Source organism: Carettochelys insculpta, chromosome 1 (genome assembly GCF_033958435.1).
Source record: "Carettochelys insculpta isolate YL-2023 chromosome 1, ASM3395843v1, whole genome shotgun sequence".
In the NCBI taxonomy this organism is placed as follows: domain Eukaryota; kingdom Metazoa; phylum Chordata; order Testudines; family Carettochelyidae; genus Carettochelys; species Carettochelys insculpta.
The window spans coordinates 348,658,766-348,679,852 of NC_134137.1; the positions used below are offsets into that span (position 1 = coordinate 348,658,766).

Sequence of the window (21,087 nt, forward strand, 5' to 3'; positions counted from 1 at the left end):
ATGGGTGGCGGGTGAAGGCCCAGGCTGGAAAAGCAAATCCCAACCCCATCCCTGCCGCCCCACCCCTTCAACAACCTTTCTCTGTCTCTCTCCTAAATTATGGCCAACCCCCATCTGACCCCAGGACCAAGCCTTCCTGGCCATTTGGAGGCCACATACTGCCATGCCATGGCCCAGCATTCCTGGACAGCCAGAGAGCTGGCTGCTCCACCGCAGACCCAACCTTCCCGTAGGCTGTTTTGGGAAGACAATGACTTCCCTTGCTGCATTACCTGCTGCCCATGGTGAGCATGCTATTTGTATTTGTGTAGTGCCTCAAGGCCTGAACCAAAACTGAGACTCCAGTGTGTTAAGCGGTTTCCCTAAACATTGTAAAATAGGTCCTACCCTGAAAAGCTTAAGATCTATTGATACTATTATTTGTACTCTTGTAATACACAGACCCTCCATTAATCCATCAAGTCTCCTAGGCAAACACACAGTAACAAACACGCAGCAAAGCTAAGCAGACAAACCAGTTATAGAGGGAGGGGAAAGAAATATGTATCATCCACATTTTATATATGTGACAGAAGTGTTGGGACCAAATGCCCAAAGTCAGACTGGAAGTCACTGACAGAAGTAGGAAATAAACTCTAATGGCCAGAGTCCCAATCCATTGCTATTACAAAGTTCATTCTTCCTCCCATCAAGTTTTATCAAATTAAGTCAATTTGCTTTATGTAAAAAGCAATTTAATTTTTTTCCCCAGCTAATTTTTTCACACTTTCTGGTTCCACAGTTGCAAATTCCAACTGAATGAAGTATCAGGTGAGTACTGGGAATTCTTTCCAATTTCAACTCATCTCTTGTCTTCGACTTTAACTCTCTTAAAATTCTACGCAAGTATTTACACTCCAGGGGCTTTCTGATTTGAATCAAGGACCTAGTCACAGTTCCTAGACATTGTACACTGTACAGGTCACTTGACATCGATATGATAGCTCTGAACGTATTAGCATATCAATCCCTCACTTATTTCTTAGAAGTTAATAAAATAAATACTTTGTTGTTTTTAATCCACTTTACATCAGGTTATTGTAACCTCTATATTTTCAGGGTGACACATAGTGTACTACTCTGCTGGTAACTTACTGCCTATGCTGAACATTCATTTCAGATTCTAATTTAGTAACCCAGGTTCACTAAATGGATGGTGCACAGAACTGCCCAGTACTGAATAACCTGTACCATTTGAGACTAAAATTCTGTCCAGCTGGCTTTCATACAAAGCAAAGCACACAGAGCAAAATAAAATCTGGTATGAGCTGGCTTTTTGCATTTTTGTAACTGCTCACTTACTTATACACTGACAAAAACAATTCACAGCTGAAGTCTCTATGGCTATGGCTGCACTATAGTTGCTACTTCAGAATACAAATGTATCCTGAAATAGCAATTCAGCATCTAAACGCCATGCTTGAAATACCAGTGCTATTTTGAGTGTTGTGTTCTGGTTCCGGTACCCCTACTCATACAAGCAGTAGCACAAACTTTGAAATTGTTGCTTATTTTGAACTTTGGTGCCATGTGGATGGCACCAAGTTTGAAATAGGTTAACCTGAAATAAATTATGCAATTTGTGTTGTGCAAATTGAGTAAGTTACTTTGAGTTATGGCTACAGTTTAGCCAAAGTGTAGATGACTGTTTCATATCCACTACACACAAGATTTTGTTTTTGGAACATCACATTAGTTGTTTACTTCATCATTCTTATGAATTCAACAGATTAAAATAGGGTACATGTCCAACAATACTTTGAAATAAGAGCTAAAACATAGGCAAATATTTTGCTAAAATACGGATTCCTGCTACAAGAAGTACCTCTGAAACTCATGACACTCTGGTCTGGTAACATCTGTGACCCAGGATGACTGTGGATATTGTTGGACCAGAAAGCCCCAGAGGCTGAGAGCAAGGCCTAGATGGGAGTCCAACCTGGAAACCCTGGCCCAGGCTGGGCAGCAATAGCAGGAACGGTGACAGGGAGACTGGCAGTGGCTGGGGAGCCACAGCTGAGTCTGGGAAGCCATGGTTGGCACTGGGGAGCATTGGCCCACAGCCAGGGGGCTGGGAAGCCAGTGGCCTGGCAGTGGCTGGGGACCGATGGCCAGGCTACGAGGCTAGGAGGGTAGAATTGAACTCCCCATGTCCATAAAAAGCCCTGGTCCAGGACAATGCAAGTCCCAAGAGTGCTGGAGCAGGGAGGTTCAACCCGTACTGTGCAAATAAGGTATTACTGTGCCCATGTGGTAACAGAAGACATTTCAAATGTACTTTTGTTCAACAAGCAGCCGTAGTTTGAGTATGCCAAATCCAACATGCATAAGATTAAATCCCAATGGATAAAAAGGATTGACGGTTGACTCCACGTTTTTAGGCAGAAGAGGTCATGGGGGGAACTAATCTTTTTCCTGCTCCATCACACAGTGACCAGAAGAAACATGGCTTCCCAAACATCAATTTTGGTCATCCAGAACACATCCTTGTAAACCTTTGCATGACCTTTCACTACAGGTTTCTGAACAATATCCCTTACTTACATGCCCATAGTCATGGCTAATCAGGAGGTCTGTCTGGAAAGAAATGTCCCCCAATAATATGGACAGATCAGCTATCTGAGCCTTTCATCTCCTCGGTAGATGAGATCTCTAACAAGCAGTAGGTCACTTCTCCAGCCACAAGCATGAATTATATATTGGAGCTCTTCCCCCCCCCCCCTTTAAGCCAATAATTATTTGTTTATTTATGTACTTGCCATTAGCTTTCAACTTAGGCTCCTGTCAGCAGTTCAGACATCCTCGTACCACTTGAGAGACAATGCATCAGTACAGTTAAGGGAGATGTAGTCTGTAAGACCTTACCTTTATTTGCTGCACATGTTGGAAGGTGTGTAGAAAGGAGGCAGAGAATTGCAGGAAGAGACCGGATAGTCTCATTGTTAAAGAAGCCGAAGACTTGCCTGGAGAATTAGTTTCTAATGCTGTCTGTGCCAAATGGTTCATATGTGATGCTCATTAAGTTAATTAAAAAGCCATCCAAGGCGTCCACTAATAGTGTTTCTGTCATTTTCTGAACACCAGCTGACAATGTTATGGTCTGATTTACAGATGTGTTGAGCACTCAGGGGTGCAGCTAAACCCAACAGAAACTGTGCTTTGAACAGACAAAAGTGCTAGGTTGGCCAAGTGTCCAGTTTTCAACTGTAATGTCTGGTTGAAAAGAGATCCTGGTGGCTCCAGTCAACACTGCTGACCAGGCCATTAACTGTCTGGTTGGCAGTGCCATTCAAAGCGCCACTCTGTGAAGATCCTGGGAAGTATCCCATATGCTTTCCCTCTGGGCTCCTACATGTATGGGCAGCCAAGGGACTCTTTACACTGCCCTACCATTCCCATTGACTGGGAACAATGGCCAATGGGACCATTGGGGGAGGTTCCTTTGGACGGGGCAGAGTGCAGAGCCACCTTGCTGTGTCTCTGCACAGGAACCAGAGAAGGGATTTGCTGCTGCTTCCCAGAGCTGGTTGAGATAAATGCCGTCTGGAGCTTGTACCTCTGACCCTCTCCCAGGTCCAAATCCCTATTCCCCTCCAGCACTCAAGCCTTTGATCCCAGCCTAGAGGAACCTCCTGCCTCCCTCAAAACCCCTCATCTCCAGCCCCACCCCAGAGCCCAGACCCTCAGCTGAAGCACTCACTTCCCACTGTAGTCCAACTCCCTGTCTTAGCACTGATTCCCCCTCCTGCCCACTGAACTCCTCAGCTGCCAGCCCAGAATATCTTCCTATACACCAAACACCCACCTTGGGCCCCACCCTGGAATCCTCACTTCCCCCTCCCCATGGCCCAGCTCCCTGCCTCTTGCCCTCCAAACCCCTGAGTCCCACCCTGGGGCACCCTCCTGCACCCCAAACCCCTTATATCCCTGACCCATCCCAGACTATGCACCCCCAGCAAAATGCTCACACCCTTTTGCATCCCAACCCACTGCCCCCGATTGCAGCCCTCATCCCCAGTCACTGAGCAGTGAAAATGAACAAGTGAGAGAGGGTAGAGCGAGAAAAAGACAGAGGGAAGGGGCATGGAATGAGCAGGGGCAGGGCCCTGGAGAAGGGAGATGGCATGGATGGGTCAGAACAGGGGGCAGCACAAGTGTGTTCTGTATTGTGAGAGTAGAAAGTAGGCAGCTCTATCGCTCTATGACACTAAGTACTCTGAGAAACCAGCTGTTAGGTGTCTCATATGCGGTCCCCAAAAATCAATTGATTATTTTACCTTAATACTTCAGCTCCCCGCCTGTAAAATGGGGATAATATCGCATGTGGGTGATGGGAAATAAAGTAACTAACATTTGTGAAGCATTCAGCTTCCATAGTGTTGGCTACCAAAGAAAGCTCATGAGGAAATTAGCAATTCTGTCTTCAAAGCAATGTTGGAAAAAAGTGCAGTACATAAGGCATTGAACAACAAGAAGAAAACAAAATAATGAGTAGTTTTTTCATTCAGTGAACACTGTCCATTCAATGCCCTGTGGAAAACATAACCTAGGATCACATAATTAAAGACTGTATCATGATGCATACACACAAGGGCACAGACAGTCTGAATTCTGGCATTTCCTAACTTCTGAGCGTGTGACTTTGCAACCTCAATAATACTCATTTAACATAGGGGGTCTTTTTGTAACTATTTCCTAGGTTTTTAATAAAGGAAACTGCAAAGACATTCCATCAAATGGAAACATATTGATAGCCATATGTCATTATCGGGGTTCAAATCTTTAGACTCTCACAAATCTCTGCCTGTTTCCTGATTAGAGTAACAACTGACAATAACAGGAGGCTGTCCTCTACTACAGGGATAGGCTAGTAAGTTTCATAGCTATCTAGTAATGGAGGAATGATGAGATTCAGGGAAATAGGTTCCACTCCAGGTTCTGAAGAGAGGCCTGCTTTAGTGCAGTGGTCCCCAAATTTCTTACCTCATACTCACCCCTAGCCCATTTGCTCCCCATGTTGGGCCAGGAGAAGGGCTGTGGTTCTGTGCAGGGGATGAGTATGACACAGATGGGGTCAAGGGCTGAGGGCTCAGGCCAGGAGCAGAGCTGGGTGTTACTCTCTCCTTCCCGCACTAGGGGGACTGGCTCAGGCCCCAGCTGTGTTCCCCCTTCAATATTCCCTTATACTCCCACCCCCCGCCCTGCAAGGGGAACAGCTCTCAAAGTCTGGGGACTTCTGCTTCAGTGAGTACAGACTTCCTCATGTTCCTGGATTTCATGGCCCTCTGGATTTCAATCTGGCACCTTCCTTTCTCCCACAGGCTTTAGGGGCCCATTAGGGGATCACGGAGAGTCCAAGAGAGACAGGTTCTCTGATCTCAGTTCAGGTGCTCAGACCTGGGCCTAAACTGGCTTGCAGTTGTTTGTGTTTCACCTACTTTCTGGTAGCTTAAGGCAGGCATTGCTTGCTTTATGAAAGCTTGTTTTGTAAGATGGAAAAATAGGTTGTAAAACAAGCGGTGTTATAAATCTGACAATCACAACCATAGCTGACAATTAGCAGTACAACAGAAAAAGCAACAGCATGTCTTTTAAAATGTGCTCTCAAGTGTAGTCATGTAATTGTTAGTCAGTTGCCAAAGCACCACCAAAATCTTTGTCATTTCATTTCTTTCTACTTGCTTGACAGCTGTATTGCTAACTGTAATTAATAGATTAGTGCTATAAAATAGGAATCTCTTTCAATGAGAGAGCTGCATTGCTCACAAAAATTGAGATGTGTAACCTGAACAAATTTATTCTGAACAATGAACTAATCACAGTTATAACATTAAATCAGTTACATATGTAGTTCAGAGAAATAAGCCATTTTTATCTTTATAATGTCATTCACAAGCCCTAGATTTGTTAAGCCAGATCCTCCTATGGTATAAACAGGTATAATTAATGTGTACCATCTGAGGCTATGGCCTTCTGCTTTTGCGCTTTTAATAAAGAACATAAGGAAAGTTTGTAGAGTTTCAAATATTTATGCAGTTGTCAAGTTATGTATTATTACATCAGACCAACCTCTATGTAATCAATTTCCCATCTTATTCAAAATATATTACTGTAAGACCTACCTGAGCAGGCTGGCCCCATTAGCACTTCCCAAACCTGGTGCTGGGTGAAGAGATGGGGTGGGCCATCTCTGTGTCTCTTGCAGCAGGAGGTTGGGTGGGTGCAGGGCTATGCTGCTCAGTCTGGCAGTGCTCAGGGGGAGGGACCCGGTGATGGGATTGGCAGGGCGTCTCCCCATCACTGTAGTCCATCGCCACTGCTGAGGGCTTGGGGTGGGAGGCTGGGGCAGATGGGTCCACATATCTGGGCCGGTGGCTGGCAGGATGGCAAACCCCATCCCCATCTGGCCACTCCCCTGGTGCAGAAGCCCCCAGTAGTCACTTTGCACTATAGATGCCCCTCCCATGCTCGCTGGCCCCACTGTGCAGAACCACTGTCCCTCTGATCACTTCCCCCTGCCCTTCCATGTTATGAAAAACCATCAGATTCTAGGCACATCCTGTTTTCTTGGCACAACAAAGCCATGACCTTGCTTTAAGTTAGACGAGGAGGCTGCACACCAAATTTGGTGGTCCTAGCTCTTACAGTTTAGGAGGCATTCTAACAAATGGACTTGCAGACAGATGCACAAATCTCTAATATTATATAAATTGTCAATGCCTACTCAACCCTATCTGGTGGTCCTATGAAGCTATTATTCATCCCTAACCCACAAACCTAGGATTTCTATCCACAGTGTGAACAACATTAAGTTGTAGATTCAGCCTATGCATTTTGTGAAAGGTCAGAGAGAAGATTCTTTGAAACACTCTCAAACTTGGGAGGAGGGATAGCTCAGTGGTTTCAGCAGTGGCTTGCTAAACCCAGGGTTCTGAGCTCAATCCTTGAGGAGCCTATTTAGGGATGGCACTTGGTCTTAACAAGAGGGCAGGGGGCTGGACTAGATGACCTGCTTAGGTCCCTTCCAGTTCTAGGAGATGTATATCTCCTATTATATCTTATGCCAAAATGAAAGCAGATCACCAGAGCTGTCACAACCCTGCCAGAGCAGAAGTAGAGCTCAGATGCTTTTGCTGGAGTCGATGTATAGCTGATAAAATCTGAAAAAGACAGTTACTTACCTCCAAAACTGGTGTTCTTCAAGGTGTATTGTTCATGTCCATTCCAATGTTGGTATGTAGGTGCGTGCACGCCCACTTGCCAGTAAATTTATCCCCTAACCAGTAGCCCTGGAGTGGTGCTGATATAAAACCCAATATAGGCACCACCCACCCCGACACTGTTCAGTTTCTTCTTGCCGGCTACTCTGATGGGGGGGAAAGGTGGGAGGGTTTTGGAATGGACATGAACATCTCGAAGAACAACATTTACAGACGTAATTAATGGTCTTTAATTCTTCAAGTGATTGTTCACATGCATTCCAATATAGGTGGATGCAAGCTGACTAGGAGGTGGGATCAGAGCCCCAGAATGACTGTAACACAGCCCTGCCCGTTGCAGTGTCCTCCCTAGTGTGCTGCATAATAGCATAAGGGGCTGAAAATGTGTGAATGGAAGACCAGGTGGCAGCCCTCCAGATTTCCTGAATAGGGATATTGGCTAGAAATGCTGCGGAGAAGGCCTGTGCTGTTGTAAAGTGAGACATGAGTGGAGGAAGGGAACCCTGTGCTAACTTGTAGCATTCCTTAATACAAGCTACCACCCAGGAGGAAATCCTCTGGGACGAAACTGGAAGGCCCTTCATCCTGCCCGCTACAGCTACAAAGAGCTGCCATGACTTTCTGAACAGCTTGCTCCTGTCTGTGTAAAACACCATGGCTATATGGACATGTAGGGTATGTAAACTCTGCTCCCTTGGGATAAGATGAGGTTTAGGATAAAAGCCAATGAAATAGCCTGATTGACATGGAAAGAGGAGACCACCTTCAGCAAGAAAGGCAGATAGGGTTTCACTCTAACCTTGTGCTTGAGGGACACTGTATAGGGTGGATCCACCATAAGGGCCCTCAACTCTGAGACCCCTCTGTTCAATATGATGGCTGCCAAAAAGACTGTTTTGTAACTTAGCAGGGAGTAAGAAGCAAGGGGTTCAAAAAGGGACCCCATAAGCTAAGCCAAAACCAAACTGAAGCCCCAGGAGTGCAAGGGGTCCCAACCCTCTCCAAGCCCTTCATGAATCTCTCGACCACAGGGTCCAAGAATGCTGACGATAGGCCTGGACCAGGCTGAAAGGCAGAAATAGTGGGCAGGTGTACTTTAACAGAGGCAGGGACAGCCCTGACTCGCTCAGGTGCCACAAATAATCCTGAATTGAGAGAATTGTGGTCTGCAAGGGAGATAACCCCTTCTGGACACCCAAGTCACAAACTTTTTTTCAACTTTGCCAAGTAAGTAGCCCTCATGGAAGATTTTCTACTATTTAAAAAAGCATCTCCCTCACTGGGTCTAAGCAGCAAAGTTCCATGGCACTTAACCATGAAGCTTCCATGGTGTGAGGTAAAGGGACTGGAGCTTGGGGTGCTGAAGCCACCCCTCCTTCTGCATCAACAGGTCTGGACATAACAGGAGTCTTAATGGATTGCACACGAACAAGTCCAACAGAACCAAGTACCAGAGCTGCCTGGCTCACTCTGGAGCCACCAAGATTACTGAGGCCTGGTCTACTCAGATTTTAAGGAGAGTCTTGTGGACAAGAGGATCCAGAGGGAACACATAGAGCAGAGAGCCTGTCCAGGACATGTTGAACATGCCCTCCCAGGATCTGGAACTCTGGTTCTGGTAAGAACAAAATGGTTGGCACTTCGAATTGAGGTGCACAACAAACAGGTCCACCTCGGGATAGCTCCAAACTTGGAAAACTGATTGCTGTACATCCGGGTAAATAGCCCACTCAGTTAATGAAGGATTTGCTGATGTGGTCTGCTATGGTATTGTGGATCCCAGGTAAGTAATGGGCCTACAGGAGAATTTTATGCTGAATGCCTCAGTCTTCACGAACAAGTATTGCTCCATGACAATGGCACTAAGCAATGCAGTACTGGAAGGAAGTGGGCAGCCCTCAGTGGGGAAAGAATGGGCTAAGAGCTATTTAGAGAAGCTAGCCGTACACAAATCCATGGGTCCGGATTTAATGCATCCTGGGGATACTGAAGGAATTGGCAGATGTCATTGCAGAGCCTTTGGCAATTATCTTTGAAAATTCATGGAGATCGGGAGACGACCTGGATGACTGGAAAAAGGCAAATGTAGTGCCCATGTTTAAAACGAAGAGGACAATCCAAGGAACTATAGACCAGTCAGGCTTATCTCAGTCCCCAGAAAAGTCATGAAGATTATCCTCAAGGAATCCATTCTGGAGCACTTGGAAGAGGGGGAAGTGACCAAGAGACGTCAACATGGATTCACCAGGGGCAAGTTGTGACTGACCAATCCGATTAGCTTCTATGATGAGGTAACTGGCTCTGTGCACATGTGAAGTTGATGGATGTGATATACCTTGACTTTAGCAAAGCTTTTGATACAGTCTCCCATAACATTCTTGCGCATAAGTTAAGGAAGTATGGATTGGATACATGGACTGTAAGACAGAGAGAAAGCTGGCTTGATTGATGGGCCCAACAGGTAGTGGTCAACGGCTCAATGTCTGGCTGGCAGTCGGTTTCAAGTGGAGTACCCTAAGAATCGGTTCTAGGGCCTGTACACTTCAACATCTTTACTAATGACCTGGATGACGGGATGGCTTGCACCCTCAAAAAATTTGCAGATGACTCTAAACTAGCGAATCAGGTAGATATATTGGAGAGTAGGGATAGGGTCCAGAGTGACCTAGACAAATTGGAGGATTGGGCCAAAAGAAATTTGATGAGGTTCAACAAGTGCAGAGTCCTGCAATTGGGACGGAGGAATCCCAAGCACTGTTACAAGCTGGGGACTGACTGGCTAAGCAGCAGTGAAGCAGAAAAGGACTTGGGGATTACCATGTAAGAGACGCTGGATATGAGTCAACAGTGTGCCCTTGTAGCCAAGAAGGCTAAAGGCAAATTGGAGTGCACTAGGAGAGGCACTTCCAGCAGATCTAGAGAAGTTATTATTCCCCTCTACTTGGCACTGGTGAGGCCACATCTGGCATATTGTGTCAAGTTCTGGGCCATCCAGTATAGAAAGGATGCAGACGCATTGGAAGGGTTCAGCAGAGGACAATGAAAATGATTAAGGGACTGGGGCACATGACCTGCGAAGAGAGGCTGAGAGATTTGGGCTTATTCAGGTTGCAGAAGGGATGATTTGATAGCAGCCTTCAACTTCCTGAAAGGGGGCTCCGAAGATGATGGAGAGAGACTGTTCTCAGCGGTGACAGAGGACAGAACAAGGCATAATGGTCTGAAGTTGCAGAGGGAGAGGTAGGGGTTGGATATTAGGAAAAACTATTTCACCGGGAAGGTGGTGAAGCACGGCAATGTGTTACCGAGAGAGGTGGTGGACTCTCCATCCCTAGAGGTTTTTTTAAGTCCCAGCTTGACACAGTGATGGCTGAGATAATTTACCTGGGACTGATCCTGCTTTAGGCAGGGGGCCGGACTAGATGGCCTCCTAAGGTCCCTTCCAGCCCTAGAATTCTATGATTCTATGAACTCGCATAACCTGAGGGCATCATGCCACTGGGGAGAGGAGTGTGCGCCCCGTCTGTTGATATAATACATTGCTGTCATGTTGTCTGTGCTCAGTGACGCACAATGTCCCATTAGGCTATCGTGCCCTGACCTCCCTCACATTGACATGAAGTTCGAGACTTGCGGTGCCCCATAGAGCTGGAGTCTGATGCTCTTCCAGATGTGCCTCCTCACCCCCAGCTAAATCTGACATGTCGGTTACTGGGAACAGGGAAGACTGGGGAGTCCTGAAAGGTATCCCTGTACACAGCATCCAAGCGTTTAGCCACCAATGGAGGGTCCGAAAAAAACTGCTGCAGCGATGTCACTACATTATCTATATCAGCCATCACAGGGCAGTACACCAAAGAAAGCCACAGCTGGAGGCGACAGAGACAAAGTCTGATGTGTTGCATCACAAACATACAAGCTGCCATGTATCCCAGGAGCTTCATCCAACACGTGGCTGTTACGACAGGAAACTTGTTCAATGTTGTTTATGATGGTGGCCATAGCCTGAAACCTGCTCTCTGGTAGGCAGGCCAGGAGACCCCCACAAACTCTATTCTTTGAGTGGGGACAAGTGTCGACTTCACCTCCTTTACCAGGAGGCCGAGACTGTTGAAGGTTTGGTGAATGAACCTTATGTGTTGATGAACCTGGGTCTGGAAGCTCCCTTTGACTAAGTTCCTGTTCAAGTACAGGAACAACTGGACACTGTGCCTGTGGAAGAAGGCTGACACCATCACCATGCACTTGGTGAAAACTCTTGAGGCCATGGACAGGTCGAACGGAAGGACTGTGAACAGATATTGACCTCTGCTCACCACAAACTTTAGGAACCTCCTGCGAAGGGGAAGATGACGATGTGAAAATACGCGTCCTGCAAGTTGGGATAATGAGCCCCAGAGAGACCATGCGAAACCTGAACTCTTTTACAAACTTGTTTAGGCCTCACAAGTCCATGACGGGCCTCATTCCCCCTTTTAATTTTGGGATTAGGAAATAATGGGAGTAAAAACCCTGGCCCCTGAATTGGGGGCGGGGGGGGAACGTCCTCTATCATGCCGATGAGTCTGAGCAGATGTTTATGAGAGGGGCCCCTGAAGCGGGGTGGGGAAGGGGTTAGACAGAGCCTTAGACGGATGGTCAACAAAATGCCCACAGCTCTTGTGGAATGTGCACAGGGTCCAGAATGGCCACTGTGGCTCTGGCTGCCACTTTGGTGGCCACTTCGCAAGTGCAGAGTGTCAGCTCCATCTGGAGGAAGAGTGAGCATTCCAACTCCTTTCCGAGCTGGAGAAGCAGGAGTCAGACTCCAACTCAGAGGCCTCCGATGCTGAACATCAAGTAGGTGCCTGTCCCGAGGTTGCCTGTGTAAGCACTGGTTGGGACAGTGCCAGAGTTACCAGTGGGGTGAGGGGTGTAGATGGCCATACCAGCATGGAGGGCTTGCCTTGTGACAGAGGACAATTCGATATCTGCCTCATGGATGTGTTTCTTTTAGGCACCAAAAGATTGCCGTGATTTGCAGGAGACTCTGCAACGCCTGAAATGCTTCTGGCATCGATGGTAGCTGTGGAGAGCTGGGGCTGGACTTCTGGACTGGCGTTGATGCCCAACCCTCCATGGTCTACCCATGACATGTCTCCCCCAGTGCTGCCTGGGAGTTCTCCCTGTGCTTGGATGCCACAGGAGAATGGCCCCTGTTGTGCCTTTTCTTTTTGTGAGGCACCGGGGACTGAGACTTATGATTCCAAGGAGGCTGAGGTGCTGGCCTTTCCACAATGGCACTGGGTTCCCTTCTCCTTCATTGATGCCATGGCCAAGCTCAGTACTGGTGCACTCCACATCAAGGAAGATGTGCTCGGCTCAGTGGACGGGGATTTCTCAGGCTGGAGAGCTACCTCCATCAACAAGCTTTTGAGGTTCTTTCAAGGTCCTGTGTTTGAAGGTCTTACAGATCGGGCAGTGGTCCTGCAGGTGACTCTTGCCCAGGCATTTCAAGCAGGCTGAATGCAGGTCACTTCAGCGTTTGCTTCCCACAGTCAACGCAGACTTTGAAGCTTGGCAACCTCAGCATGCCCTGACACCTAGACGTCAAAGAGGGGGAGTGACCTTCCTACTCGGGGCTCAACAAACTACTCTAACTACTAACAATAGAACTGTTAATTATTAAATATTTAAACTATTTTCATTATTAACACTTAGAACTATTTACAGATAAGATTTAAATGCTACCAACTGACTAGAAAATAATTGGTTGCATGAACGATGGGGAGTGCCAACAATGAACACCACAGCAAGAAAGAATGGAGCAGGGGTGGGTCAGGAGGTGCCTATATTGGGTGCTATATCAGTGCCACTCCAGGGGTCACTGCACCGACCTGACAGCTACCAGCTAGGGGGAAAAAAATTCTGGCAACTGAGCATGTGAGCATGCATACACACCTTCACCCTGCATGTGAACAATGACTTGAAGAAGTATTATTTCAACAGGAGCTCATGTCCAAAGAAGCTGGGAGCCAACTAGCTCCCAAACCACTGTAGTGCTTCTTTTTGTGAAGTATAAGTGTAGCGCTTTATAGAACATGAACTAACTGAATATGATAGCAATCACTTGGGATCTGCTTCCCTACTCAAAAGAGAAAGAAACTAATGCAAAAAATGTTAAATTAATTGACTAAGATCAGACTGGACGTCTCTTTCCGAGCCAAGATTATAATGTAAGATAAGTCTTTTTCTCAGTCACAAATATACTTAGTGCCCTATGCCTGGCTGCTTTTGAGCTGCCACCCTTCTTGCAGAGGGCTAGGTTTTCTGCCTTACAAGGTGTCACCTTCGACGACACAGGCAAATCTCCCTAACAACTACCTGAGTGAATTGTTTCATGGGTCCCAGGGAGCAAACCACTGTGGCTGAGTGGGGACTGTGAATAAGGCTGCTTCTACACTTGCCCTCTCCCATCAGAGGTGGCATGGTAAAGAGGCAATTTGAAGCAGGCTAATGAGGCACTAACGTGCATGATTGGCACCTCATTAGCATAATGGCACCCACACAAATTTTGAAGTGAAAACTTCGAACTGCAGATTGACAGTGTAGGCATGGGCAGCTTCGAAATAAGCGCTCTACTTTAACATTCCCTTACTCCCACTCAGTTTGGTGTGTGAAAAGCATTCTGTTCTAAAATCATATGCTCACACATAGGCACACACACTCAGTCTTTAAATGACAAAAATATTATTATATTATAATATAAATTTCAGAGAGAAAACATTTATTGCAAATACAAGGGAGCAATGTGTAATGATGCTGGGTCCTCGTCACATTGCTCTCTCTTTTAAATTGATGTGACAATTAAACTGAGTTTTGAGTATCATAAAATGATGAGAAACTAGCATTTTTTTTTCAATCCTTGAAAACATCCTGATGAATATTTTCGTAAATCCTTGATGATTGCATAATGATTAAAAGGAATAAACTACTGCCCCAAAATAAATAATATGGTGTATTTACTTTTTTCAAAGCACGTACTTAACTTACTATAGATATATAAACTTACTGCTTGTTTCAACACTGACAAACCACATCATGATTTTTTCTTACATACAAGAAAACAAACAAAGACACTGACTTGACTTACAAGGCCACAGAATGTGTCTGTTTGGAAGGTTGATTTGGAACGCAGGAGTTCCCAGAAAAATACTGCCTTCCATGTCACATGCAATATTCCATATGCCAAACAGCATCATGAAAGTTCATCTTTCATTTAAACACTGTACTAAATTTAACACAGTTCTTAAATAAGATATGGAGCTGCTCTTAAAAAAACAACACTGGTTCTATAATTACTTCAAATTCAAGTTGTGATTTTCATTGGGGCTGAATGTGTAAACCCATAGCAGAGTAACTTGCTGAGTGCAGTCCTATTCTCATCGAAAAAATGGGAATTTTGTCACTGACAGGCTATGTCTACACTAGCCCCAAACTTCGAAATGGCCACGCAAATGGCCAGTTCGAAGTTTACTAAAGAAGCGCTGAAATGCATATTCAGCGCTTCATTAGCATGCGGGCGGCCGCAGCACTTCGAAATTGACGCGCCTTGCCGCCGTGCGGCTCGTCCCGACGGGGCTCCTTTTCGAAAGGACCCCCCCTACTTTGAAGTCCCCTTATTCTCATGAGCTCATGGGAATAAGGGGACTTCAAAGTAGGTGGGGTCCTTTCGAAAAGGAGCCCTGTTGGGGCGAGGCGCGTCAATTTCGAAGTGCTGCGGCCGCCCGCATGCTAATGAAGAGCTGCATATGCATTTCAGCGCTTCGTTAGTAAACTTCGAAATGGCCATTTGCGTGGCCATTTCAAAGTTTGGGGCTAGTGTAGACACGGCCACATAGACAGAAAAAAGGATCAGGACCCTAACTACTAGAGAACATAAGATTGATCCTGATGGGGAATATGCATTATAAATCCAAGTGAGATAACTGGACATCACAAAGACACATAATTGATCTAATTTACTGGAGATGAGGTTGATCTTACTTGATTTTACTGCCTAACAGAGCTTCAAAACAGAACAGGACAAAACCAGATCTTATAGCTTGTTAAAAGTAACAGGCATAACGTGAAAAATTCCACTTCAGGAAAATGACACTTTCTTTTAATGTCGAACACACTATGGGACTGGGTTTATTGCAGCCTGAGTATGAAACAATTTAGAAAAATATGCTCTTATGCCTTTCAATCACAAGAGATATACAACATCTGCTAATCAATATTTAACCAAGTACATGACAACGTTATTTAAAAACTACTCATTATAGCAGCTTACAATGACAACAGAGCAAAGATGAGGAATTAGTACTGACTGCTATAAACTAGAATAATTTATTTATGATTTTATTTATTTTTCCCTAACAGATAATGATAAAGTAAGAACCATTAAGCTCTAGGTGCAAATAAAGTAGCCATTCTAATTGGCGTAATTCATTTTCCATTCACATTTAGATTTTTAATTTGTGCTACTTTCCTAGTTTATTTTTATTTACTTTAATTTTAATTAATTTCTTTTAATGAAAAATTCTTTGGTGGTAAACTGTTAAAGAATATATATTGGAATGAGGAAGCTATGCTGAGTTTTATAAACAGAGTTTGTAAAATGTGCTTTCGCTACCCATTTTTTCTGGTCCATTAATTTTTTTCTGTAAACGCATCTTGCTGTGAAATCAGTCAATTAGCCTGCACTTGTATTTAAATTATTCACCAAAGACAAAGGCTCAAAACTGTATCCAACATTTTGATTTTAAATTGTAGAGAATCACTACAAATCAAGTTAAAAAAAGGTCAGAAGGTGTTTTTATTCACAAAAACTGGTAGTGTATTTTGATAGACTATCTAAATGACAATTTATATCACTTATGGTACTGAACTTGCATGATTCAAATTTTCAATTAAAAAAGTCTCTACTTTGTAAGAGAAAGAGAATGTAAAAAAGGAAAATACAATATCATCTGACGTTAAATGATAACCAAAGAGATTTGATATTGTCTGCTGTTAGAGTACATGAATCTGCAGTGTGAATTATAATGTGTTCATGGTTGCAAGACTGGTAAAATAATGACCTTAATGTGAGTAAACTTTTTGAAATTGGTCAGAAATTGAAGAAGCACTAAAAACTTGTTGCTAAGTAGGAAAATAAAATAGGTTTCTCTTTATTAATCCTCATTTATTTCGCTTATCTTCTTCCTTTGTTTATTCTCCTGCTGTTTTATTTCCTTTATTTCCTCCACAAATCTTCCAGCAGGTGTTGAAAAATGCTACAGTAGGCACGGACAGATGGGCTTTAATATGCTATCAATTCACCTGATATTTTATGATACTGAGGAACTCACTGCTATAGTTATGAATTTATCAGCATTTCTACAATAAATCCTTCTTTTCTACAGGTTGGTAATTAGGGTTGCCAACTTTCTAATTGCAGAAAACTGAACACTCCCTCTCCACAATGCCACTCTCACCCACTGCACCTTCCTGCTACACTCCCTTGCCTTCCACTACCCTTACTTACTTTCACTGGACTGAGGCAAGGAAGGGGTGAGGGTTCTGGCTGGGGGTGCAGGCTGGTTGGGGCCAGGAATGAGGAGTTCAAGATGCAGGAGGGGGCTTCAGTTTGGGGCAGGGAGGTGGTGAGGACGCCAGCTGGGGTGTGGGCTCTGGATGAAGGGTTTTGGCTGTGGGAGGTGATTTCTAGGATGGGGCAAAGGGGTTCAGAGTGAAGGAGCAGGCTCAGAGCTGGGGCAGGGGTTTGAGTAACACACCAAAGGTCCATCCAGCCCAGCAACCTGTCCTCTGACAGCAGCTAACACAAGACGTCCCAGAGACAATGAACAGAACATGTAATCATCAAGTGATCCCTCCCCAGTCATCCATTTCCAGCTTCTGGCAAACAGAGGCTAGGGACACAATCCCTATCCTGGCTAATAGTCATTGATGGACCTAATCTCCATAAATGTATATAGTTATCTTCTGAACCTTGTTGAAGTCCTGGTCTTCACAACATCCTCTGGCAAGGAGTTCCACAGGTTGACAATATGTTGCATGAAGAAATACTTCCTTTGTTTGTTTCAAGCCTGCTACCTATTAATTTCATTTGGTGACTCCATAGCTCTTGTGTTATGGGAATAAGTATGATGCTGGAATGGATGTGAGCTCTAGCTGAAAGTGTGGGCTCTGGGGTAAGAGGCTGTGTCTATATTCACCCAGAAGGTTGACGGGTGATACACAATTTTAGGTATGCCATTAGCATACCTAAAATAGACTTTTCAGCTGTCAACTTCCATGGCTGTCTTCCCAGCAGAAGGTCGATGGGAGTGCTCTTCCAGTCTATCTTCCTTAATCCTCGTGAAACAGCACCCTGCAAGATTGAACTTGAGTGGGTCAATCTTCTGTGGTCAGTGTAGATGTAGCCTGAGAAGCAGTTCAGGGCTGAGGCTGGAGGATGGAGTGTGAGGTGCTGGCTCTGCGTGTGAGTCTGGGGGAAAGAAGGGGCTCAGGGCCAGAACAGGGAGTAGGATGGGGAGTGGGTCCAGGCTCCAGGAGGGGAACCTGAGCTGTAGCATGGGGTTTGGGGTGCAGCCACTGACATCAGAGACAACACTCAGAGCTTCCCTGATTGCCCCACTGCCTAGAGGTTGCAGGGACCTTGCAGCTGGTTCCAGGAGCTGTACAGACCCAGGGGAGGTAGGTAACCTGTTTTAGCCTCACTGTACTGCCATCTGGATTTTTAATGGCCCAGTTAGTGGTGCTGACTGGAGCTGACAGGATCCCTGTTTGACCAGATATTCTGGTTGAAAACTGGATGTCTGGCAGTCCTATTAGTAATACATTCATAGAAATTTGCTTCAGACTGAAATGTCGTCGGTGTTTTGGTACATGGCTCTGAAGCAGAAAGAAAATTATATATGTAAAGAAAAATCTCCTCTCATATCCATAAGGGAAACACAATTTAATGCTCTATGAAACATTCAAGTGAAGCTATTATACAGTAAAAGACGTGTTACCAAGCACTCAGATAACTGGTACGCTCTGTTAACTGGTACTCCTGGTTGGGGCTGGTTGCTTAGCCAGCAGAACGAGGCCAGGAATGGTGGAGTGTGGCCAGTGACCCCACTTGACTAACCAGAAATTTTCATTATCTGGCAACCCCTGTTCTCAAGGGATACAGATAATCAAGCTTCTACTGTGATAGCATTTAACAGCACCTTATAAGTTGAGCTAGGTAGCTGAGTCAATGAAGTCTGATGCCATAAGATGCCAAAAACTTCCACAGGAGTGGTCAATGCCCTGAACACCCTTAGATGTCAATTAGCATTCAGGTTACTTGGCATCTGACAAGATCAGACCCTTAGTTTTTTTTACCTCAAAAGGACTACTTATTACTGTTGCTCAGGTTACAAAGGAAAATTAGTTTGGTAGTCTCATCTTTCCATCTGAGTCTATCACGAAGTCACCACACAGAGTCTGGTACAATAAAAGTCTAGCCATGTACGTTTTTGTGGCTTGGCTTTTGTGTTTTTACCTTCACAATGATTTAAGTATAACATCTGGTTAAACTGACCCAGATGTGCTTTGTCAAGTTACCAAAGAAGGGGAATGTCACTGATTGTAACAATTGGAGAGGTATCATGCTCCTTTCGATCCCAGGTAAGGTCTTCTGCAATGTCCTACTCAGGAGGTTGCAGAGCTTGGTGGATAAAACACTGCGTGAAGAGCAAGCTGGATGTCACTGCGGACGATCGTGTAGTGAACAGATCTTCACGTTGTGCAACATCATCGAACAGAGTATCGAGTTCCAATGGCCGCTGTTAATTAACTACATCGACTTTAAAAAGGTGTTTGACAGTGTTCATAGATAATCATTATGGAACATAGTGCAAACATATGGCATCCCACAACACTACATCAACATCTTCCGAAATCTTTATCTAAATTCTAGTTGCTGCGTGAGGACTGATAATGGGATGACAGATTTTTTCAACATCAACTCCAGAGTGCATCAAGGGTGTGTTCTGTCTCCATTCTTGTTCCCTCTGGCGGTGGACTTCATCACGAGAAAGGCAATAAGCGACGCACATCTACGTATCTCATGGAAAGATCAGCATCAACTCACGGATCTGGACTTTGTAGACGATATTGCACTGCTAGCAGAAACGAACGAATGCTTGAAAGGCATGACAACAAATTTGGAAGCAGAAGCCGGCAAAATTGGGCTGAGGATAAATAGTGAAAAAACAAAGTTGATGCGGGTTGGGGACACTCAGACAAACACACCACTAGTGGTTGGACGCCAACCCATAGAAGAAGTACAGCGGTTCACCTATCTTGGCAGCACTCTGTCTAACAAAGGAGGTGTCGAGGCAGATGTTAACTGCAGAATCGGTAAGGAGTCAGCAGTGTTCCAAAGACTGCGCCCAATTTGGTCTGCACCAACAAATTGACACTGCAACAAAAGTTCGACTGCATAACACCATCATCATGCCAGTCGCCATTTACGCTAGCGAAACATGGAAAATAACGTCAAGAGTAGCACGCAAGCTCAATGTATTCCACCAGCGTTGCTTACGAAAGATCCTGGGTGTCACCTACCGCGATCGCGTTACCAATGAGCAGATACTACAAAGATGCGGGTCACGGGCACTGCAGGATATCATGACAGAGTGCAGAGTGCGATTTGCTGGACACATTCTGCATCTGCCAGATGAACCGCACCCAAAGACTGCAATGAGATGGATATCGGCAGAGGGAAGAAGGAAGAGAGGCAGGCCACTCAAGAGCTGGTGCACCACATTTAAGGAAAACTTACTAAACATTGGTATATCATGGGAGGAGGCAGAATTATTTGCAGCTGACTGAAATCGCTGGTGAACACTTGTTACCCAATGTGCCCAGATGCACAGGCAGACCTAAGTTTAAGTGCCACATTTGCTCCTGGTGCATCTGCTTTCACAGATCCCCACACTTCAGGGCCTCAAATTACATTGTACAACCTCGACACTTTCTCAGAGGATAGCTGTTAATGGTAGAGTGGCTCTACACTGCTAGTAGGAGCTTCAATATCAGACATAAGAACTGATTTAGTCCCTTCTTTAAGATGAGGTTGGATCTGATACACATGACTAATTCAGTTTTACAATTTAAAAATGCCAGATTTCTTATCAGGTTGGTGGGGTTTTTTTAATTTTTAATAACATCTAGCACTTAGGTAACAATTTTCACATTGGATGTGCTTTGCAGCCAATCTATTCATTTATGGCAAGCTATGTAGCATCACATAGATTTTAAAGATGATTTGAAGTGTGTTGCTCTTTCCCATTTAGCATTTTAATAACTTCCATAATACTGCACGTTACATGAATTTTTCAAGTTGTTTAAACACTAAATTTCATCAACCATAAATTTGTCGTAATCCTGTGTAGAATATTTTGCAAATTCTAAATACTGTTTTTTTAAAGTCACTATTCCTACCCCATGTATTACACAAAAACAGCCATTATTTGTGGAGGAACCATATAGTTCCATGAGACTTCCACCTATGTACTCTGCAGCTTTGAGGACTGTTCCTAAACTATTCCATTTACACACCACATTGGGTAATGGTAGTAAACAAGTTTTATGTGACCTGGCCTACTCTGATGCTGTCAAGTACAATACAAAGAAAAAAAAGAGATGACACAAGAGTTCATTAAAAACATTCACTATATATATACACCTTAGCAAACACAGAACAACTAATACTACCTAGTCCTTATACAGCAGTTTTCATCAATCAGTCTTAAAACACTTTAAC

General features: G+C 44.7%; 1 protein-coding gene across 3 annotated transcripts in view; it reads right to left on the minus strand.

Moving 5' to 3' along the window:
* The window catches only part of TBC1D22A (TBC1 domain family member 22A), a 441,404-nt gene that overhangs the window by 3,319 nt on the left and 416,998 nt on the right, over positions 1-21,087 (minus strand). The gene's annotated exons all lie outside the window — the stretch shown is intronic.